Raw genomic sequence first — 25,198 nt, 5'->3', positions numbered from 1 at the left:
GAAAATTAAGTAACCTGATTTGACCAAAATAAATTTTTGTATGCAAATAAAGGCAAGAGAAACGTGATATCAAAAGATAATTTGTTCACCTGACCTATGTAACTTGATAGTTCACCCAAAAATTTAAATCCTCATCATTTACTCACCCCAAAACATAGAACTTTGGCAAATTTTTGAAACACAAATTAAGATATTTTAATGAAACCTAAATTGTGTCTGTGTTATTTTTTAACACTAAAATCATGTTTACCTACATATTGTTCACATCTATTTCAATTTGTAGTTTAACTCGAAATATTGTTGTAATCTGATTAAGTCAGAAAGATCAGCGGAGAGATGTGGACATCACGTTTTTTTAAGCGTATATAAACCTCATTAATCAATAGGCCTTGGTTCAGTGGTCAGTGCCTTGATCTTCTGCCATGAAAGAATCTGTATCAAAATCAAGATCAGAAAATATCACACCTAACAGAAAAATCTTCAAAGAGATTCTCTTTTCTTCAAAATGAGAAGAGAGGAAAAGAAAGAAGAGGACAGGAGAGGAGAAAACGTGAGTTCTAAAAGAAATATAATTGATGGTCACCGCCAGACTGTTAAAGCTGAGAGACTGATCCACAATAAGAAATACTTTGAGAAACTTTTCAGGCTTATACAATTTTTTTTTAAATGACTTTAAAATTAACAATTGCAATTGCCTCCAGGGGAGAGTCTTATGCAAGCACTGCAGTACATGTATATTACAATAATATACATCCTCTGGAGCAGAGGGAAGAATCATTTACTTTGATAGCTAGTTTGAATATTTTTTAGATGTTTATGGATGTCTGTGTAATTTCATATTAGATATAGGGCTCATTGGATTACATTTTTGTAATTTATTAATCACAAATAATGACATATGTTCATATTAGCTAAGAAAAGTCCCCAAATGAAGATAATTCAAAGACATAATTGTGCTAGATGAACAGACCATGGGTTTTCAAAGACCACCAGGGGTTTGCAAACGCATAATTGGAGGACGTTTGAAAATCTTTTTTCTACAAAAAATTATTTATTTTTAGGGTAGTTCTTAACTCAGGATATTAATTAAAACATACGAACATAATATAATGTTAACACATTCGTTGATTTTAGAATTTTTACCATTTCATTCTGATTCCTGAAAAATCATGAAATCATGAGATGAAAAAACGCTGTTAAATTTATCAAGTAAATATTTACTTGATTTAAATACTTAAGTCCCTCTGTAGTCAATAATTTGATCCCTTAAAACTCATCTTTAAAATAGCTTGGATGTTACTCTACTACAGCCTTGCTTCATTTAGTATATACGGAGCCATGAATATGAACACCCCCCCCCCCCCCCCCACACACACACACACACACACACACACACACACACACACATTCATTAGTTTTACTTCAATGAAAGGTTAGATTTGTGTGATTTTAGGACTGAAAGATCAAAAGCATAAACAATGCAATTTATTTTCACAGCTTTCTTTGATCATAATTCCAAGGGTGCCAATAATTCTGACCACAACTGGGCAATGCATTTTGAACAGTGCATGCTATTTATTATATATCTACTATAATATTTATATTATATAGGCTAATTTGCCGTCAATGCATTTGAATTATTTATTATTAACTAAAATCATTTTTTGTTAATTGAGTACAATTAAATCTACAAAAATGCATTTTTCTTTTCTGCAGTTTCTTTTTACTGAACTCTATGAACTCCACCCACCACCATCCATTTTTTTATAGTTAACCAATTGTTTTCTTTTTCCCTAAACACTGTATTGACTGAGTGCTTGACAATATTGTCTGGAAGCCAGCCATGGCCATAAAGAACACTGGATTGAAAAACGGAGATAGCGTGAGTGCTGAAAGTTAGAGAGAGACGGCTGGCTAACGCACTGAAGCATTGCTACACACTGTCCTCTCCTTTTCAGTCTCACTCCTGAACTAAATCCACTAAAAGCTTAAAACTCTTCCCTTCACCCTCCCTTTCCGTTCCTCAAATCTCTCCTTCTTGAGCGCAGCCGAAACCTATTTTCTATCTTTTCCTCTGCGACCTCCCTGACGAACACACCCAAAAGAAAAATGTGAAGAAAGAGAGAGAGTGCTGGAGAAGAAGGAGATAGCAGGTCTCCAGCAGGGATTCATGCATCAATTAATGAGTCGAGTTTGGCCGCAAGTCCACCAAAATCTGCAGCTCATCGCAGTGTGTGTGTGTGTGTGTGTGTGTGTGTGTGTGTGTGTGTGTGTGTGTGTGTGTGTGTGTGTGTGCGTGCAACGGAATGTGTTATGACTGGCAACAGTAGTATATAAATAATTCAAGTTTTAAAAGTTGAAATGAACGGGTATAGGGGGTGTTCTGTGTTTTCACGAGGAAGACTCCCTAAGTGCCCTTACAATCAAGGAAACAGGAAGTTGGCCATTGTGGACAGGAAATTAAAAATGTATCTGCATCCGTCTTGAAACACTAGCTCAACATTAGATGACAATACGTCAACATTTATCCTTATTATAAGACTGACTACGCTACAGTACATGAGAACCTCTTACAGTAAACACATTAAATTACACTCTTTATACACATATTTATGATTAAAACTGACTTGGAAACTTTTTATCATGACTTCATTGTTTATTTTGCTGGTATAGATTTGATTATTATATACTCTTGTCCTTTCAATCTTCAAATATTAAGATCTATAATAAAAATAATAATTATTAAAACATAAACAAACATTTCAATATATATTGAGTGAATATATATATATATATATATATATATATATATATATATATATATATATATATATATATACATATACATGGATAGAACATGAACTTTCACACAAAAAAAAAATAACCAAAGAATTTGGCCTCTAAATATTTTACAGCCCTTTAACAACTGCAAATTAAAACAGACTTTTTCATTTCCCAGATTCTGACTGCTAGGTTAATCGCAGACCGGATTTTTTAGAGCTGATATTATATGATCCACATACTGTCATGTCACTATAGCTGTAGGCCATCCAACAAACCTTCTCAGCGACACACCAGACGAACGGAAGACAGAAAACTGGGGGGGGGGGGGATTTTTCTCCATTTCCTCTGGTGCTCTTTCTGTTGATGTGCGTGAGCGCTCTAGTCAGAGTGAAGTCAAAGCAACTCTTGCTGTGTGACATGTCAGAGAATCAGAAAAGACTGGAAAGATACATGGAGGTTTTATCAAACGGCTGCAGATGCGCTGCGAAGCCTGAGAGCAGAGGATGATGGGATATCGCCACACTCTGCCCAGGGATCTGAGCAACGTCAGAGCACTGCATCGTCCAAATTCATTTCAGAGAGCTTAAACAACCCCCACACACACACACACACACACACACACACACACACACACACCATGTAACTCCATGGCAGTAAATATGGTGTGTCAAATGAGAATGAGAAATTGTCTATGGAGATTTGTAGGGATCTTGCAACAGCCTGTCAACTCTGTGACTTGATTCTCACACCAAATTAAACCATAGAGTTTAGGGGGGAAAAAAGTTGGAAGCTACTAAATATAGTATTTAAGAACAGTATGTTTTGAAAGCTTGATTCTGATTGGTCTGAAAGTGTCGACTAATATTCTATACAGTAACTGCCTGAAAAGGAAATAGCATTTGGCCACATTACAGATCCATATCACTTCCCCATGCTCTTTGTTGCAAATCAAGGAACCTTGAGCGAGATCTACAGTCCACCATAACAAAAGACCAACAAAAGACTCTGACAGAGAACAAAAATTGCAAAAAAAAAACTAAAAAATTACTGCAAACAAAAAAAAAGAAGCAAAATGTGAAATACACAAAAAGTAAAAAAAACTAAAGTAGAATCAAATCAAATCAAATCAAATGTCTTTATTTTAGGCAGCTGGGCATTAGCAGATACTTTTGCCAGCATCGTCCACCAAGCTGGGAACTGTGTGATCTGTTAGGTCCACAATGATGAGACGGGTGAATGAATGTGCTGTTAATAACGGTCTATCATCAGCGTAATTATGGGCTGGTAATCATAAGACTCTCTGCGGAACGACCCAGAGCTTGAGTCATTCAACCCCAGAATGTTATAGGACATCTACATGCATTCAGAAACCTCTCAACGAGAGGTAGAACAAAATAAATGAAGTCATCTGAACTCAAATACTAATATACCATACCATATACCATTAATACTTAAAACTTCACATTATCTTATGAGATCAGCATGATAGACGAGCTGAATTATAGCTTTGAGTTCTGAGGAAAGGATGTTGGAAGCCGAATGGTTGAGGATGTATGAGGCTGACATAAAGGTTGCGGGTTCAAGCCCCCAGTTTATCACCATTCTGCCCTTCATTAAGAACCCTAACCCCAAGTTCCTCAGGGGATTTCACCACATCGGTATTAGATGTCACTTTGAAAGAGACAGGCATCAAACAATAAATCAAGTGATTTGTTAATTAAGACCAGATCATGAGATTAAAGCAATTGTGTGTTTGTAGTTAACGAACTGAAATGCCAGAACTCACTTAACTAAAATTACCCAAGCATGCAGTGATGTTACTAGTGATATAGCTAAAAAAAAAAAGATCTGATTATTCATTTGGAATTATGCACACACAAGAAAAAAGAGTGGAAAATACACTCAATCTAAAGGGGGAAAAAAGAAGGTGAGGGAAAAAAAAAGATGATATTCATTGTTTTTTCAGCCCTGAAGCAGAAAGTCCTCTTTCCAGCATGAATTCCCATAACACCCTCACAACAGAGAAACGACCGAGAGAGAGAAAATGAAAAACTAGACACAGTAAGAGACAAAGAGAAAAGCCTAGTGGTTCACTGAAAACAAATTGTTCTGAGTGAAAGCTGTCTCTCACCAAAATACATAAGAGGAGAGAAAAGGATTGGGAGAAAGATAAGAAAGAAAATAGGGAAAACAGACAGAATGAAACAATGAAGTATATTATAGCAAATAAACAATTTAGAAAGAGAGGTAGAGCTTGACGCTTCCTTTGCAGCTGACACTAATCATTTCTAAGAACATTTTGCTAACATTGCCATTTATTTATGAAAATGTTATTTTTGGTAATGCGCACATTAAGGGAACATTGCATTGTATGTTTTTTCAAATATTATGGGAACTTTACTTTTTAATGTTCTCTGAGCACTGATTAGGGATGCACGATTTATCACCCACCATATCGGTATCGGTTCGTTTTTTCATTGTTCGGCCCCATAAGAAAATTTGCCTGTTATATTAAATCCGATAAATAATGGATTATTTCCTTCCGCTGAGACACTTCAGATGCGCACTGTTCGCCATAATGGTTTTGAATGGCTTGAAACATGTTTGGAACTTCAAACAGAGAAAATACAGTTAAATGCAACATATGCAGCACAAGTCTGCCATATAGGCTACATAAAATGATAATGAAAACATTATAATTGTGTGCTTGGGACATAGCTTTTAATGGGGAGACTTTTGCTTCTGTAAACAGGCTTTCAAAAACTATATAAAATTTGGATTTGGATGTATCGGCCAATATATCGGTTATCAGGTTTCAAATATAAAGAATTATCGGTTATCAGTATCGGCTAAATTTTTTATATCGGTGCATCTCTAATTCTGATAAGTAGTAACATTTAAAAAATGTTAGACAAACGTGCGACTAAAATGTTTCAGAAAAAAAGCATTCCATGAACGATGTATACATAATGTTTTATTTAACGTTTTAACATTTTTAGAACCTTAGACCAAATAACTCAGAATCAACATTCTATTAATGTTACTGGAAGAATGTTTGCTCATAACTTTGAGAGAAACGCTTTCCAGAATGTTAGCCTAAGTTCAGAGAACGTTTCCTGGTTTGCTGTTTGTCACAGCTTGACTGAGTCTAGGTTAGTCCAGCGAAAACCTCAAACTGAAAGATTGATGGCCGTCACACACACACACACACACACACACACACACGTGTTTGTCCCAAAATAAACCTCAAAGTGAATCCGTTCTTATGCAACATCCTTCAGCAAGCCTTCACCACTGTTTGCTTTCATTCTGGCCGATCTGTTCATGTGTGTTATGTGCAAATTCTCATCAGACAGTGGGTTTGGTGTAATAAGGCTCAGAGGTGCTTGTTTTGCCTGAATTCTGGCAAACAAGATCAGTAGCCACGGCATCAGGGACTCATGAGTTGAACTCAGCCAGAAGCACCATATACAAACCCAATATGACTCAAACATGGTCAAACTCAAACTAGATCACAAGTGTACCATGTGTCCAGTTATAACACACTTGACAGATGCAGGGACAGAGCGGCCATACTTAAGGTGTGCTGATCTGAACATCACTCAAACATCAACAGCAACCGTGAATGGCTATAACGGAAAAAAAACATATATTTTTTCTACATTAAATAATTTAGTTCAAGTTAAAGCTTTAACTTGACAAAAACGCACAAAAAGCTTAAGCAGCACAACAAATATTTTCAACATTGATAATAATAATGAAAGATTCTTGGGCAGAAAATAAGCGTATTAGAAAGATTTCTGAAGGATTATGTGACTGGTGTAATGGCAGCTGAAAATTCAGCTTTTGCCAAAACAAGAATGAATTACATTTTAAAATATATAAAAATAGTAAACAGTTATTTGAAATTGTAATAATATTTCACAACATTACTGTAAAATAATGCTGATCAAATAAATTCAGCCTTGGTGAACATCTTTCAAACACAATAAAGAACAGAGACATCTTTCAAATATATTAAGTATATTTAAAGGTAGATAAATAAGTAGTAAAATTTCAAGTATCAATCACAAAATAGAAATGCCTTGTCTTTTTTTATATCTGAATACATTTGAATGGTATTAAATTAAGTGATTATGTTTACAATGCTGGTGTTCCCAGCATGCACTGGGTATTTAATAAGGTTCCAAGTTTTCACTGTATGTCCATTTATTTGCACTGTTATTTTGTTGTATTTTTTTAGTAACTTGTTAAATGTTAAGGAGCGTCCATTTCCACTCAAAATGACCTGTTAATACTCAAAAATGTAGTATCTGTTGATTTTTAGGTTGATGTTTAAGTTAGATTCTCATTCACTTTAGTCAATTCCAATTTGATAACATTGACATTTACAGTACTATAAAAAACAGCAGTAATGTGATGAAGCGGAGATCAAATGCAGACTTTGCTGACGTCTCCGGCTTATAATTTCTCTCCTGAGAAAAAGACTCACACAACTTCACATCACTGTGCCAACATACCAAAACCTGCAATGAAATGTCAGATATTTCAGTATGAACGCAATTATTTATCATTGAATTCTCCCAAGACCAAATGTTTCTGGGATGCTGTACTCTTTCATTTTAAAGTTATATGCTCTTGCTATATGTATATGCCGTATCTGCGTCTATTTTTGTTTTTGTTTCAGGAGAAACACTTTGGATAAAGTTGATACTTAAATGAAGCATGAAACTCCATCAAGTCTCCTGAGCATAAAAGAGTAGCATTCTCCTTTGAGTATTTCTATTTTGTTTGTTTACCTGTTCTTTTTTTTTAGGCAGTCATTTCGCTGTCTCTCACTGTAAAAAAATAAAGATTCTTTCAACAAATAAATACTTCGACCTACAAACACACACACTTGCTAACACACACCTCTCCACTGCAGCTCACCCTGTGACTGAGCAAGTCATCCATTTATACGCTTCACCTCGGGAAACACTGGGGGTCACTTACTCTCTATTACTTTCTTTCTCTCTATCTCTTGATTCCTGCAGAGCCTGTGTCATGACAGTAATGTTAATCTTGTCCTGTGAGACAGAAATGATGACCGAATGAAAGAAAGGAGGGCGAGACTGCAGTAATAAAGAGCTCTCTGTCTCTCTCTGTCTCTCAGCCAAGGTCTGGTGAACTCTGAGGTGAAGAGTGAAGCTGTGGTCATCCCTGCCCTTATTTTCTCATTGGGAGATCATCTCTGTGTGATTCCACATGATGGGATCATAATGTAGGATGAGGTTTGACGCAGAGAGTGTTTGTTTTTGTGAAAGGTGCAGATTTCATCTGTCTGGTGTTTTGTTATTCTCTCATTAATCAACACTTTGGCAGACGGCTCAGCTGCACACAAAGCAATTTACTGAAAATAACCAATCACCCATATGAGAGCCATGAAACCTTCATGCATAAATATTCAGAAGTTTCAAACTTCTCCATTCTTTCTTCCAAATTGCGAAATGACCTTCTAAACAACACAATTTTGTATAAATAATTCTGTTTAATCAACCCATTTTATGAAGGTATCAATGTAGGCTGTATAAACTTGCACATTCACCATTTATGGAAAACTTGAAAACTAATGCATAAAAAATTGACCTCATTGCAACTATAGACCATGTCTGCCAAACACTGAACACTTCCTCAATTCTACCTACAGTCATCACACTGAAGAAACTGCAGATCCACAACAGACTGTTCTGCCAACGTTTTGACAGCATTGTCATGTTTATTTAATAGTTGATAGTCATTCATTTTATATAACTTCCTATTCAGACGCTGATGCCATAAAGTAAAAAAATCAAGTAATCATTTTCTTCATTTCATTTTTCATTGCACTCCAAACACATCCAACAAAAGTTATGAAGTATTGCATCACCTTATGAGAGGAGAACAGGTGCAAAAACTCTGAAGGGGTCATTAACTGGCTTTTTAAAAAAAAATGTATATTGTTGTCTGAGGTCAACTTATGACGTTCACTTGGTTTTTTCATTCAAAAACATCAAAATTAATAAGTAATAGGCTTTTTTCTACCCTGATTTTGAGCCTCCTTAAACGCTCGATTTTTATGGGCGTGCCGCATTGAAGACTTGGAAGTAAACGCCCACTGCTATGATTGGATAACAGTTTTGCATATTATAATGAGTTTCATGTAATGCGCGAATCGGTGGGCGGGGCTAAACAGGCAGTGTTGAAGTAGGCGTTGATCTTCTTCTGCGGAGGCGGTGTTTGATACCCTTTGACGTCATAGATCCCCACTTTGAAAAAATGCTGTCTTTTGCTGTGCCAGGTGTCAATAAAAGCTTTTATTGGACTAACAATGTTCTGAGTTCTGAAATTTACAGGATTTTCTTAGAGTATGATGACCTCTTATATGTCAAAAGCTCAAGGAAAATTTTATTTCTCAGATCATCACATCCTTCAAATCAATTTGCAGACAAATACCGGTATAATCACCAAGAAAAAAATACTTTTTTAATTAAAATCAACTTGTAATTCAACTAAAATGACAATAAACTGATTTTTTTTTTATCTATTGAATCTTGTATATATTTTTTTTTTTTAAGTTGCAAATTGCTTAAATTATTTTGATGAGTTAAAGCAATGTAAAAACATATGTTGTCAAAACTTATTGATCGTATCATTTTTTTCAGTGAACATGCACTGTGTAAATGTAACTGATTTTAGCACTTTAAAACTGGACTGACAACTGTATTCTGCTGCTGTGAGTGGATAGTCACACACGCACAATGGCACAAACATATAATTACACACACTGGTTCTCTGTGAACGCTTTGATGAATTATTCACACCACACTCGATAAATTAGTGGGACTGAACGAACAGGGTCTGGTCAGCTGACTACACTCAAATCATTTTAACTGAAACCTAAACCAGCTGCAGAAACCCGAGATTCCCGCTCTGACCCAGACATCAGCCATTCCAACAACTAACAGTTATTTGTCACAGTTAATAGCCTGTGAAAACACACACAATAATGCAGCCAAACATCTTAATAAACACAAACACACACAGTTCGAGTGAATGAAGTTGGTAATGAGATAATGAGAGAAAAATAAGCAACAAGCAGCCAAAGAAAACATTAGCATTACAAACAAATTCTTGGCAAGAAAGATAAACATAATTAAGAAAAAGAGAATGATTATGACTGGAAAGAGATATTTCAAACCAGGTTTAGGGCATTAAAACCACACCAGGCTCTTAAAGGTCTCCAAATGTTCCACCTCAGATGGTGCAAGTCAAATGTAATTAGCACATTCTCTCTCTCTCTCTCTCCCTCTCTATGATGTCTTTCTCTTTCCTATCAATCTACAGGCTAATTAAACTTGCTGTGGGTCTCAGGACTGGCAGATCACTGCATTTGACAGACACACACCGCCATTGCCCCTTTTCAACCATTGGCAACATCTTTCAGATCCATCCTGTGAGTGAGAATGAGTTTATCAGCATAGCAAGGCATGTCCCGCAAGCAGTGCTCGGGTTAAACCACTCTCACTCTAACAGTAGATCCAGCACCTGCACACAACAGAGCCAAATCAAATAAACTTCTACATTCAGCTGTGATTCACAAAGGATTATTTCAGCAGCCAGTATCAGCGGGGCATCTGTGTGTTCCTAAGCCTTTTGCTCCCGACAACATCCTCCCTCACAGCAAACACATAACCAGCTCTGTTAGGAGGAGAATAAATGCGCACTGTGGCCTAAAGGGAGTTATATCAGCCAACCACATCAGCCAAGGCAATGCAATTACTGCGCAAATTATAGTTCCAACTACAAATTCGTATGGCCATATTCTGCAGTATTCATTGTTTCCCACCTTTCTTTTATCCTTTACAAAGTGATGTGGATGATTTATAAAACACTTTACCTTAATTGGTGTGATTTACTGCAAAAACTATTTAAAAAGAAGTACTGGAAATGCGACTATAAATATGATATACAGTACTGTGCAAAAGTCTAGGCACGTTAGTATTTTAGCATGTAGGTTTCTTCAAGCATCTTGGAAACGATGCCGCAGTTTTTTTGAATTTAGTCTGTCTCTGTTTTTTCTGTTTCTTCATGTAATCCCATACAGACTCGATGATGGTGAGATCAGATCTCAGTGTGGAGCGCCAGCTGTTGTCAGACTCCTTGTGCAAACAAAAGTCTCACTGGATAATTACAGTTAATGGCAAAAGGAATGTTTGGAAATGTCAACTGATATTTCCTGTTGACACACTACAGCAAAATATACAAATAACTAGCTAAAAAAACTTTTGCACAGAAGTGTATAAAAATGCAACATTTTTATCAATAGGAAAATTGCGTATAATGAAATAAGAAATACACAAGACTAAACTTTATTATTAATAAATGGGGTAAAAAAAAACGTGTTTTGTCATTAATGATAGCTGAATCGTTTTAAACTGTTTATTTTAAAGGAAATGATGGACAAAATGATACGGACTTGCCATCAGTAGTTCACTTAAGTGAGTTGGTGGCCGTATGTGCGCGTGACGGCGCATCTAGATGCGCGTGCCAGCCTGCCAGGCTCCGAGTACTGGGACCGCGGAGACCTTTTACTTTGTTCCCAACCAGAGTAAGCTGATTTACAGTGGTAAGCCTGACTTTTACATGGCATATACTGTTAATGCGGTAAGAAGACAAGCACCGTCAACACACACACCCTCGCTCTCCCGCGCGCGCACACGCAAACCCATCAAGCTCATTGCCTTTTTTTACTCTATAGTATTACTTCTTAACCACGTTTGACACAAAATAGTCCAGCTTTAAAGCTCCCATGGCGATTCTCGGGTTTACACCGAGACTATAGCCTGCCTATTAAGTTTCAGTGACCCGCGTCCGGTCACGATCCGAATGCATGACTCACTGAAGCAATTGCCATGGATCACTAAAACAGCAATACCCGTTTATTTTACTCAGTTGATCAATGATTTTTAACTCAGTTGAATACTAAACACCACCTTATTCTTCTTTGTGGACAACGTTTTGAGGGGAAAAAACATTTAAGCAAATCTAAGTGTCAATTTCTGTCAAGCCAAAATAAATAATGAAAGCTGCATAGGCTACCTGTTAGTGCGGTGGTCCGGATTATTGCCCAGCAAGACAGAGGGGTCTCATTGCCCTTCCATTATGAGTTATTCCATCCACGAACCGGAGAGGCTTCAACAATCCGCACCAAATGATCCCTCCTATATCTACTATGTCAGAGAGAGTCAGAAACCCACAAATACAGAAAAGAAGTTCAGTCCTCTGATCACAGAAGCGCCCGATGTCCCTGCAGGGCGTCCGGGTGCGCGGAGACGCAAAGTTCCTTCTCTCGCAGCGTCTCAGATCTTCATCTCAACTCAACGGAGAGCGGTGTGAAACTTCACATCAGAGCTTTCGCTTCTGGTTTAAAAAGCACAGATATGTTTCTAACGGAGCCATCACCCCACGTAGTATCCTGTCGGGCTTGTTTTCACGGTGTTTGTCCGCGCTGGAGACGGCGCACGCTCTGTGCAGGATCTGCCGGTGCTGAAGGCAAAGGTCTGGAGCGCTGTGCTGCGCCGACTCGATCCCTGCGTGCTCTCCAGGGATGTCAGAAGGAACCCAACGCACAGTGAATCAGCGCCACTCAGCGGCGTGTGTGACAGCTATCCTGCCGACTGTTCGACCCTTTATCTGTTCTTTTTGAATATTTTAAAGGTTCATCTGAGTGGCATTAGACTTTCTAAACCAGCTATTTAAACGCACAAAACCTGATAACTACATTACTACTACATTTAACAATAAAAAGCTGACACCAACTACAATGTTAAATAGTTTAACTTTTCTTAACACATTAACACAATTCAGGTCACACATTAGTTTAGGGTCCATTTCTCACTATTAACAAGGACTTTGCCTCAGTAAACTCCTAATTACTGCTATTAATAGTTAGTAAGTTTAGAAATAGGATTTAAGGATGTAGAATATGGTCATGCAGAATAAGGTATTAATATGTGCTTTATAATTATTAATAAAAAGCCAATACTTAATAGTTAAAAGTGAGAGTTGACCCTTTACTAAAGTGTTACCAAAATTCAGAAACTATTTCTCCACAAGAAAAAAAAAATCCATGGAAATAAATCAGTTTGTATTTATTCTTTTTTATACTTTAGTTGACATATTTGATTAAAAAGACTTAAAGTTGTGTGGATGTTAACCAGGATGTTAACCCTGTTAAAATGGTAACTTATCCTTATTAAAATGACATACAATTCCATATCTGTCATAATTACAGGTTTGTGTCTCCCTATTTTAATTACGTCATCTTATTTTTTGCTATATTGTCCAAAGTATCTTAAATAGACAAGCCTGGTTTTGTTTTGTTTCGATTATGGAAAATTAGTATTTGTAAATTTGTCATGGCTCAAATGCAAAATCTGAAGATATTTTTTTAAGCTCCATTTTGACACCTCTGACAATTGTTCAATTCTAATATTTAAATAAGTAAAGATTATATTGTTGTTATTTTTTTTTCGATATAAAAAATGACGCAACTGGGCTAAATGAAGAATAAACCAATTCAGAAATGAAAGCCATAGTATCCACCTTGTTTTTTTATTTAAGAGCGGGCACAGAATTTTTTTTTTCCTTGACTTCCAGTTTCAGCTGATTCAAGATATTTTAGCAATCCAAAACAGTCCATTATACTTCAGTTGTGTTGGAGATCAATTTTGACTGGGATTCTGGGAACAGAAAAGCCCAAACAAACTATATGTGTGTTCTAATTGAGGGTCACGGAGGTACACGACTGCCTTATTGATTACTTCAGCCAAATGTACAATTTGAAATGATTGCCACTGAATCGAGTGAAATGTCCATTGCACCTGGGTCTCAGTTTGGCACCAAAGAGGCATTTGACAAAATGAGCCCCCCTCAGTAGATGAAGATTGAGCACTCATGGCTCTATCGTCTGAGTGCCTCCCCCACAGCTGAAATTCAATAGAAGTCACAAAGAATGATACATATGTGTTGGACTTCTTAAGTGATTTATAATGCTCGCTGTGTGTAGGGTGGACAAGTTGCCACTAGAGATGTTTGGTGAGAGAATGAACAAGATATGAGGGATAAAGAGATGGGGGAAACAGAAAGAGAGAGGAACAGACTGAGAAAGAGAGAAGGAGAGAAAGACATTTGGCAGACAATGTTAAAAGCCTTTCAGAAGGCATTTGCCGTTGTCGAAACATTTGGCTCAAGTTTATTACACCTGAAAGTAACTAATGCTTCCCATTACACTTTAAAGCCAAGCTTTTCAGAGACATCTTACCATCTCTGCTCTCACTCTTTCTCTTCCCCAGAGTCTTTGGCGGAGTGTGTCTTTGGTCTGATCTAAGATCAGTTGAGCACTCTCTTCCTGTAACAGCATTAGGTGAGGCCGGAAGGTCTCAGAACAGCAATAAAATCAAATCCATCTGTTGGGTCAAAGTGGGTTTTATGGGCTGGTCTTGTCATGTTGAGCCACTGAGAATACCTGAATCTGAGTGTCAGCCATTGTTTAAAGCTTATAAACCTCAGCAGTGTCCCACATGTGATTCAGACCAAAACAGATCTCTATTTTTACTGCTGATATCTTATGTGAGTGGCATCTCCTATCATACAGACCGATATGTGTGTGCGCGTGTGTGACAGAGTCAATGTACTGTTGACATGTTTGTTTGCTCTGCATTAGACCCTTTCACAGTAGGAGTGCTGCTAGACAGACACAACTGGGCTAAAGGCTAACAGGGGGGGGGGCTGTGCTGGCTGGGTTAACAGCTGTGTCAGAGAGAGACAGAAAGAGAGACATACAGTAGAAACATGAAAATGACAGTAAAAGACGGGGAGAGAGAGAAGAGTGACTGATGCTATCTTTTGATTGACACAAAACTGTCAAATATTTTCCTTAAATTGTAATCATTACGATCACAAGCTTGTCACTAGATGAAGACTGAAGACAGGATTAACAAATATACATGAAGTTTTTATAAGTAAGCAGGTAATTAGGCGTAACAGTGTGTCCAACACAAACAACCGACAACTGAAGGGTGAAACAGAGCAACTTAAATACAGTGATAATGAGAAGGTAACGGACAGGTGTGATGATCTAATGAGTGTCTATGATAACTGATGACTGGCGGGAAACTTTGACAAAGAAACACACATTTGACTGAAGAAAAAAAACTGAAAGTCCACGAAAATCGAAAGAAAGAACAAACAATATGCGTGTGACAAAACAGAATACATGCTGACTGTAACATTGAAACTTGCATTTTCTGAGAAGCTGCTTTGAAACAATACAGCCCAGTGATATGAGCAAAGAAGGCTGTTAAAAAATAGCAACATTTGTATGAATATGTATTGTCAAGTCAAGTCACCTATATTTTTTATAGCGCTTTACAATATAGATTGTTTCAAAGCAGCTTTGCCGTGATAAACAGGAAAATAATGATCAATGATGTAAACAGAATTAAATTCTGCTGTAAACCAGCTCTAAAATACAGAAGCGTTTAAACTAGACCAAGGATTAATTTGCATTCTAAGTTTTATATTATATTACAATATATTCTATTAGAATGTATACATGGACATGAACAATTAGAAATGATAAAGTTGAAATTATTTTATAGTTATATTTTGTTAAAGCTGCAGTCCGTAACTTTTTTGGGTTAAAAATAGGCTATATTGCGTGTGAGGATAGCCTTTTCTCACAGCACTTGATAATTCAACTTATCAATTTGATGGTGTATCCAGAAAGGTTCAAATGACAATCAACCGTGACAACTGGAGATTCACCCGTTGTAAAATGCAAAAGACTACAGAAAAAAAGAGACTGCAACCGGGCCCATGCGAAAACAAGGATAAATACCAGAAGAGCTTGTGAAAGGTGGCGTGAACTCAGTGTTTTGAAGGGGTTCAAAAAAGACGCAAAGACAGCTTTTTTTCCTGCTGGACATAAGAACCAGTTCTAAGGAACATTCATTTGTTGGTTTGACAATTAGAAATTAGACTGCACAGAAATGGAAACTGAACTACAGGTAGCCCTAATACACATTAAATGTAGTCACGCAATGCTGATGTTGTTAACATTAACAATTTGAGAACAAAGTAAAATTGCACGGTTTGAGGTGATATGATAAGCGATCGTTAAATTTAATCAGCACGATTTACTGCAATGCTTTTTTTCCCTTAGTTGGTCAGAATAAAAGTGGATGTTACTTACATGTTCAGATAACATTTTCCGGTGAAAATTCTTATGTTGGTCATACACTTCCAAAAAGTAGAGTCTGTAATTCCAAATGACAGTATACACACCGGCGCGGTGACTGACAGCCGCACATTCTCCTCAAAACATTGTATTCATGCCGTGCCGAGGAACAACCCACGTATAGTTAATAATTCCGCGAATAACTGCAATTGCAGATTTCGAACAGAGATGGTGACAAAAGGAGGAAAAACTACGGACTGCAGCTTTAATATAATTAAATTTAAATTAAATTTAAATTAATTTAATTAAATTAATATAATTATTTTTGAAATGTGTTTTATAGTAAAGCGACATAATTTCATGAGTGCTTCTCCGATGATGACTTCACATGACCAAATATTATGCTAGAGGTAGTCATGGACCTCCGTGACCCTCAAAATGAACTTTACTATGACTGGTTTAATTTATCATGTGAGATGACACTATGAACAGCATAAAAAGTTTACTTGCCTAAATTTAATTACAGAAACTTTCATTTCGGTTTCAGTGTTTCGGTAAAAAACGCACACATAAAAATTAGTGAGCAATAATTTTAACTTAAACTGTCAATGTTAATGTTGCTTGGCCAATTGTTTCGTATAAGATAAACACTGCTGGTCAGACTGCTGAAGGCTCTGACTGATCCGCTGAATATTCCAGAGAGCTATGCAATGAAGTTTTCTTTCAACTGAACATTATTATTGATGTACAGTCAATGTAGATTACATTTAAATTGTACCTAATAAATGAATGTGTCATTTTAGCACCTTAACTTACCTTAGATTCAATTTTAGTTTAAAGCATATTTTCATTTCTACCAAAAAAAAATGTAAGAAAACATTGGTAGACCCTCTGTTTAAGACCTCTGATTTAAACATAAGAGCAAATAGTGAGTGAAAATGTCAGTAGACAGTTTTACCCCTAGAGACAGTAAAGGATGGTGGTGTTGGTGGTGTGTCAACTCATCTGTCAGCACTCATCAGAGTCAATGGCTCCTTCCACAACACAAAAACCTCAACACCTCTGTGTCTAACACACTTCTAAACATGAACTATACACACAATTAATGAACCACGCAGACTCTCTGAGCCAACATTCTGCCCTTGTATATTTCACAGGTCTGAAAGGGGTCATCAGAGCAAAGCTGTGTTTGTGATCTCAGTTTCAAACAGTTTAATTACAGTAATTTGATGACTTACATATTCTTGTTATGAAATATTTTTGTTGCTGGGGTAAGATGTGGTGCTTGTCTCTGTGTATTCTCTTTTGCGTTCCCCTTTTGCTCCTCCCACTATACACTGAACAGGTTCAGGAGTGCCACCTGGTCTGTGTTCCAGCTCGTAAGCCACATCATAGTGTTGGGAATGGGAATGCCTTTAGAGCGTGCCGGTGTCTGGGTACATGGCAAAACATTGGTACTAGGACAAAGTCAGGTGATACAACACAGTGCGTGATTAATTCTATAAAGAACACCTGCGCGAGAGCGTCACCAGCTTATTTTCTTCAGAAGCCACTTGTCAGTCACTGTGTGTGGAAAACTGTCTGTCTGTCTGTCTGTCTGTCTGTCTGTCTGTCTGTCTTTAGACCAGGAGTTAAAAAAAGTCAAAGTTTTAGAGATGTATTTCGCCGTGCTCCATTCCATTCCTGGGGACGAAGGACACGAGCGGTGTGTTCTTTGTTTAGGAGAGGCGCATGCTCGATCAGCACTCGAGGGAGCTGATTGTGAGCACTGCGAGCGTTTTAATATGACAAAGCCCCACTCCCGCCTCACCCTCTTTGATGACCTCGTGGGTCGGGTCCCGCGGCTACTGAGACAGCCCGTCGACTTTACCCATGGGGCTCCCAGATAGAGCTCTTAGACGAGCCTGAGATTGGTGCCGCCCTTTCTCTCACTCTGTCGATGGACTCCGAGGGTCCCGTTCTAGATCACTCTGCGTTTTCTTCGTCTCCGGACGAGGACCCACTCTCTGGGGGGCCCAGCTTTGAGGAGTCGGAAATGGTGGTTATGCGTTGAGTGTGTCCATCGGGCAATCTCTATCGTCCTCTAGATCATAGGAGCTGTTGGAGGTCGTCACTTGTGTGTTGGCTTAATTAAATCTGGCAAAAAGGGCAGCGCCTCAAAGTATGAGCACTTCCGTACCAGCAGTCGGACCCAGCCACCTAAGCGCAACTTCCCCTTCTTTCCCGATCTTCACTCTGAAAGTCATGGAAAGCCCCATATTGCTCACGTTTTCATAACCCAGAGATGTCCGATTAATTTACCATCATTGGGTTCACTGAACACAGTTATACGTCATTGCCTTGGGTAGAAGAGCGCTCGCGGGCTATCTCTCTTCAGCTTCATCATTAAAGAGGCCAGGTTTGCCCACGAGACCCTGGATCACATCTTTATTGTTGGGCAAGGTTTATGAAGCATGGTAGCCTGACCTGCTCAAATAACTCGACTGTGGCGAGGGCCTTGGCCCCGAAGTGGTAAAAGAACTCAGCAGGGCTACAGATTTGTCTCTCTATTCAATATTTTTGGGATCAAGGAAAAAGAAAAATAGTTCCTGCTGGAAGCCCCGGTCTCGACATCTGGCCTGTTCGGCGACGCTGTCAATATAGTTATTGACAGCTTTAGGCAGCAAAGAAACAATCTGAGGCGTTCCGGCAGTTCATCCCTCGCCGAGTCCAGCAGACAGGACCTTCTCAGGATTCTCCCAGACCAGGATTATCGTCGTGCACCCATCTCCAGCTCCAGGAGGGAGGAACAAAAGGACAGTGTTGCGACTCGTGGCCCCCCTCATAGGGAGTCCTCGTGACACTCTCAGTCTTATCCTGCAAGGGGACAGACCTGACCTCAGGACTGTAATAGCAGCAAAGTGTGCTGAGAAGAAAAAGAAGTCATCCTGACGTCAGGCGCCCCTTAGAGGAAGGGAGAGTGGATTCTCTCCATCATGCCAGCTCTCTTCCCCATCCTCTTCCAGGAATCTCTTTGCCATCATTGCCACCTCTGGTGTTTCGGGGAGCAGGGGTTCTTGGTGGAGTTGCTGCTCCATCTCCGCTCATAACAAATGTTCTTTTGTCTCTGTTAGCTCCTGCCAGCATGCTGTTTCAGGGCACAGAGATTGTTCCTTTGTCAAATTAGTTTCCCTTTCGGACAAGTTGGAAGCATGGAAACTTCTGCCCAATGTCTCTCAGTGGGTACTTGTATATGGGTATATGACGGCAACCACAGTACAATGGCACCAGCTATAGGTGGAGAGGAGAGAGAGATAGATCTAATTCAGTTGAACAATAGAAAATGGTTACAGGATTCAGTTTAAGGATAGTCCGCCACGTTTCAACGTCAATTGTTGGCAATTGTTCAACAGGAAGGGACTTGTTTGCCCTTTTGAGGAGTCAACCCCTATCCCCTGTGGTTTTCACTATCTGGATGGCCATGGTACAGACGTGGCCAATGCAGCATCTGTACACCTTTCCTCCGATCGCTCTTCTCCCAGGAGTCCTGGCAAGGGTCCGTCAGGAGGGGCTTTTTTTATTGGTAGCCTCATTCTGGCCGGCCCAAGAATGGTTTGTTGTCCTTTTGTCTCTCCGGGAAGGCTGTCCTTGGGAGATTCTGACCAGGAGAGACCTTCTGTTCGGCTTCAGCATATGCCCAATATGTGATGGGGTTGCTTGTGCAATCGACAGATCAGATGATGTGTACAGTATGTGTGTCTAGTTTCAGATCTTGACAGTGAAAGCAGACACATTTAATTAGTGCGGTGTGCACACAAACTGTCAGAAGAGTTATAACAGAAAATACACTTTTTCACTTGTAAATCACAATCAGCTACGGTTTCAAAATGTTGCTTCAGTAGATTTTAAGGAAATGATTACCAAATATGCATTATATTGATCAAAAGTGACAAATAAAGACATTTACAATGTTAAAAATAATTTCCATTCATCACAAATCTGTAAAAAGTTATCACAATTCATCAGAAAATTATTAAGCATCAGCTTTGATGTAGCTGTTTTTCAAATATTTCTGGAGTAATGAATTTAAGCTTCACAGGAATAAATTGCAGTATAAAATATTAAAAAAGGAAAATTATATTTCATACTGTACATTCAGTATGTCCAAACAAACACATTTTCTCTTGGTGGAAATCTGATCATTTATCATGTAAATAAAATTGATAACATATATCCGTATTTTAGGTCTCATATGAGCTCTAGCTGTGTATTGGCAAAAATTAATACAAAAATAACACCCAAGACATTTTATTTTATTTGCATTTATAATGCACTTCAGTGGATTGTTCATTAGTAATGAGCAGGCTGTTCTGTCAGTAAGTCAAGGTTCCACATTTACATAAATAAGAACATAATGTATAAATAGCAGATGGTGTCCAATCAAAAAAGAGCTCCATATAGCTTTTTAATGGCATTGCTTAGTAGAAAATCTGTAAGCTTTGATTGTCCTGATAATAAATTGTACCACTTTAACATCACTTCAGTCAAGCAGCATCAACCCTTAAGCTAAAACTGAAAGCAGAAAAGTCTCTTGAGCTTGTAAATGTTACCTTTTATTTCAACAGTGAACTGTTCACACTGAAGGTTTTCTAGATTCCAATATCCTGCTGTTTGGTTTCATGACCAACAATGTCTCAAATCATATCAAAATACACAATAAGGGAAAAGTTTGTGTACTTGCTCGTTTAAAAAAAAAAATATTCTAGACATTCTTTTAATACCGCGTTATTTTCAGAGAGAAGCTTCAGGACAGATTGTTAGCGATTGTTTAGCAATTTACCTTTGTTAGTGTTAGCAACTCCAGCCCAGAATAATTCAGTGTTGACATGAACAATTTAACAAACCTCAGCACATCCCGTTCTGCCATCTGTCTTACCCTCCTCCTCTCACACACACACGGAGAGTGGAAGAAAGAAACTGACATTTTGGTATGTAAATAAGAATATTTACATACCATGTGGTTTTTACATGTGATTTATTTTCCATACATACAGCCACTTTTGGTTTGCTCACTGAAGATAAAGGCACTATTTCCTGTAAAGCTGCTTACAAACAAAATGATTTGTGAAAAGTGCTATAGAAATAAAACTTGACGGTGTGTGTGTGTGTGTGTGTGTGTGTGTGTGTGTGTGTGTGTGTGTGTGTGTGAGAGCGAGAGAGAGAGAGAGAGAGAGAGAGAGAGAGAGGCTGAGTGCCAACAGAAATCACCCTCATGTCAATCCCAAACCTATATTACTTATTTTCTTATGTGGAATGTAAAAGAAGATTTTGTGTTATACAATGATTGGGTCTGATGTTGTCTTTGGACAGTGTAAAACAGTGTAAAAATCTGTAACTTTGTGTTCTGCAGGTTTGGAACAACATGAGGGAGAGTAAATTACACACAACTGTTTAAAAGTCAGAGTCAGATATAGAAAGGAAAGAGAGAAAGAAAGTTTGTGAAATAAGGTTTATGTGCAGGTATACACAATTGTAAGCAACATGTCAAATACATTTAAAGCAATTATGTCAATTTTTCTTTTAAAACATTTTATAATTATTTTATTAAAAAGTGTTCAGAAATAAAGAATAGCTATATCTCAGGAACACAACAACCATCATGCAGAATATTCTGCAATTCCACATCTGATGTTTAACGATCAGGTCTATTTATTTACTAAATGAAAAACTTCTTTATTGCTCCAGTACATTTTCATTAAGATGTTATTTAATGCCCTTATTATGCAGTTTTCCTCTCTGAGGACTGTAGGATGGCGTGATATTTCAGGCTTAACTCTTGTGCAGACATTTGGTACCCACAGTGGGCAAAACCCGACACACACACACACACACACGCACGCACGCACGCACGCACACACACACACACACACACACACACACACACACACACACGCACGCACGCACGCACGCACACACACACACACACACACACACACGCACGCACGCACGCACACGCACACACACACACACACACACACACACACAAACACACACGCACACACGCACGCACGCACACACACACACTGAAACAGTTCTGTTCTCTCCAAAAAGATACGTGTGGCAAGAGCAGATGGGTGTTTTATAAAGGAATGATGTGATGTGATGTGATGCTCAGATGGATCTGCTACACCAGTTGCTTGTCAAGATAAACAGCATATCACACACACACACACACACACACACGCACACAGTCTGATACTGAAACTGTTTCATTAATGTCACAGATAGGATCAGTCTGAGATTAAAAGCCTATGTGTGTGTGCATTTAAGAAAAGAACGAGAAGTTGAATGCGTGTTTCTGTCTGATAACTGATCATTAATGCATCAAATCAGTTACAGGTAGCATATTTTTAACTTATGAGTTCACTGACTTTCGTCTCTCATTAGCAACGTTCACCAGCTCCTGCCGACAGTCACCATGTGCATGTCAAGATAAACCACACATTATAAAACAGCCGTGTAAAGCCCAGTGATGAACACACACAGAACATTTACAGAGCAGCATAACTCAAAAAGAAAAGTAAGGATATTTATGAATTTCGTCGATTCTGTATCATGATGCTTTCAGCAGATTTATTCATGCTGATATCCTATCTCATATCGTCCCCTTCGCACAGTTACATTTTATGATGCAACAAGGTGTGACAATTTAAAAGACATATGAGGCCTGAAAGTCTATCATTGTGTATACGATGGCTCCTTTCTGCTCTAACAAACAGAAAAAGGATCTTTCTCTCCATTTATATGACTCACGTTGTTTGATATTCAACAAACCGCCTCCAAAAACTGACATAATGGCATTCTTACACACACATACAGAGAGAGACAGACAGAGCAAGAGGGGGAGACTGGCACTGCTAAAATACCAGCATTAGCATATGAAAGCTGCATCTGCGTGTCTGTTTGTGTCTGCGTTGTGTACGGCGGTTTGCTGTATGAGACACAGTGGAGTGTGTAGTGATATTCTACTCTGGGCTGAACATGGCTGCGTATGACTCACAGTGAGCTAAAGGTGATGTCCCCTGGGACTCCTCAAAAGCCGGTCCGCTCCCTCACACACACATATTAACCATGCCAACATCTGCCTGACAAAAGGGCATTTGTGGAGGATAGACATTCATCAGCAAACCAGGCTTATGTCCAATTATTCTGGCATCAGGATCATGTCAATGCATGCGTTCCTGAGTCAGTAGCTGGAGCTGTCCTCTGTACCGTGGTGCTGAAACTCTCCAGGAGGATCCTGCGGTGTTGGCATGGTCAGGGAATGGTTACTATGAAGGGCAGGCAAAACCTTTTTTTCCCCTTCAATATTGTAGGTTAATGTTATTAAACTGTACAAAGGGAATGCTTAGGTGTTTGTTATAGCTGGTCATAATGTTTTCAAAGGTTTAAGTAGCTTATATTTTTGTAGTTATCTGATGTGACAAATGGATTTTTAAAATATATTACAAATATGACCTGCTCCCTTATTTTGAGTCACTTCGACCCAGAAACACACATTGAGTTTTATTCACCAATAAAAACGAAAGTCTTTGCATTACTTAATTTCTAATCCAACTTGTTGGCGAGAAATGGTCCATTAAAGGACGACTGAAAATGTGTTTCTGGATTAAAGTGGCTCATTGACAGGTCACAAATATTCCATAGTGTCATTTAATTTAATATCATAAAGTTTTTTTTTTTAAGTTTATTTTTATTATTACAAAAAAATACATGTAGGCCTACACATTTTTTATTCTTTTATTTTTTATAAATTATAATTGTATTTATAGATCAATTGTTTTATGTAATATTATTTAATATTAAAGGTAAAAATCCAATACATATTTTAGTGTCGTATTTTATTATATTATTTAAAAAAAGAATGTTCAGTAAATATATTTTAGAAATAAATGATCATTGTAGGCTATGTATACACTACTGCTTAAACTTTATTAAGATGTTTACTTTGAAAATAAAAACATATATTTTATCCAGCAAAGATGCATTAAATTGATCATGAATGACATAAAGACATTTTACATGTGAAAAAGGTATTTCTATTTAAAATAAATGCTGCTCTTTTGAACTTTCTATTCATCAAGGAATTCTAAAAACAAAATACATAACACTTTCGAAAATCTATTGCAGCACAATTGTTTTCAACTGAAAATATAAGAAAAGTTTCTTGAGCATCAAACCAGCATATGATTTCTGAAGGATCGTGACACTGAAGACTGAAAATTCAGCTTTGCCATCACAGGACTAAAATATATTGTTTTTAAAAATATATTACAATAAAAAACAATTATTTTAAATTGTAATTATATTTCAAAATATTACTTTTTGCTGTATTTTTGACCAAATAAATGCAGCCTTGGTGAGCAGAAGAGACTACTTCATAAACATATTTAAAAAAACAACAAAAAACTTTTGAATGTATATAAGTGTATTATTATTATAATATTGTTTACTGACTTATAAAAGTCCAAATCTATTGAAAACATCACACACATGCATTGCACACACAAACTCACTCTTCTCTTCCCTGTTACACAGTTACACTGTTGCCCACAGCACTGCTTCACCATTACCCACAATCCCTCTCTCTCAGTCAACTATCTCAACACTGTCAAACACAGACCTCTTTATATTCACCCAGTCTCTCTCTTTTTCTCTCTCACAGTTATACTCTGAATGTGGAAGTAGCTGGTGCTGTGGCAGAGATGAGCTGTGGGTCATTACTGTGGTGGTCTGCAGAGAACCAGGCAAAGATAATCAGAAAACAGACACATGTTACCGAAGAAGAAGACAGACAGACAGACGGACTAGTTCAAAATTCAAGACATTTTCCAAATCTTTCTGCCTTTTCAGAAGTATTAATCGGTCAGGAAGTAAGAGAGGGAAAGGGAGAGAGGGAGAAAAGCAGACAATGAGGCCGTGGCGGTTCGGAAAAGAAGTTCTCTGTACAGAACAAATGCACAGCAGCTTATTAGAGGAGAAGAGAGGTTTCCTCCGCGGCGTTACAATCTGAGTGAGCACCCAATTTACAGCAGGCTTGGAATGTGAAAGGTCATCCTATAGTGACATGGCTCAGTTATGTAATAAATTGAAATGATTGATCTGAGACTGTTAAAC

The 25,198-nt window shown here is 37.9% G+C and overlaps 1 protein-coding gene across 1 annotated transcript in view; it reads right to left on the bottom strand.

Moving 5' to 3' along the window:
• tafa3b (TAFA chemokine like family member 3b) overlaps window positions 1-12,497 on the bottom strand; it is a 91,162-nt gene extending 78,665 nt beyond the window's left edge. The window contains exon 1 of the mRNA XM_079637104.1: window positions 11,902-12,497. The gene's annotated coding sequence lies outside the window, so the exon portion shown is untranslated. The remainder of the gene's footprint in view (window positions 1-11,901) is intronic.
• Between the last annotated feature and the right edge of the window lie 12,701 nt (window positions 12,498-25,198).

Source organism: Phoxinus phoxinus (genome assembly GCF_949152265.1).
Source record: "Phoxinus phoxinus genome assembly, chromosome: 15".
NCBI classification, from domain to species: Eukaryota; Metazoa; Chordata; class Actinopteri; order Cypriniformes; family Leuciscidae; genus Phoxinus; species Phoxinus phoxinus.
This window is presented reverse-complemented; position numbering and strand designations above follow the sequence as displayed.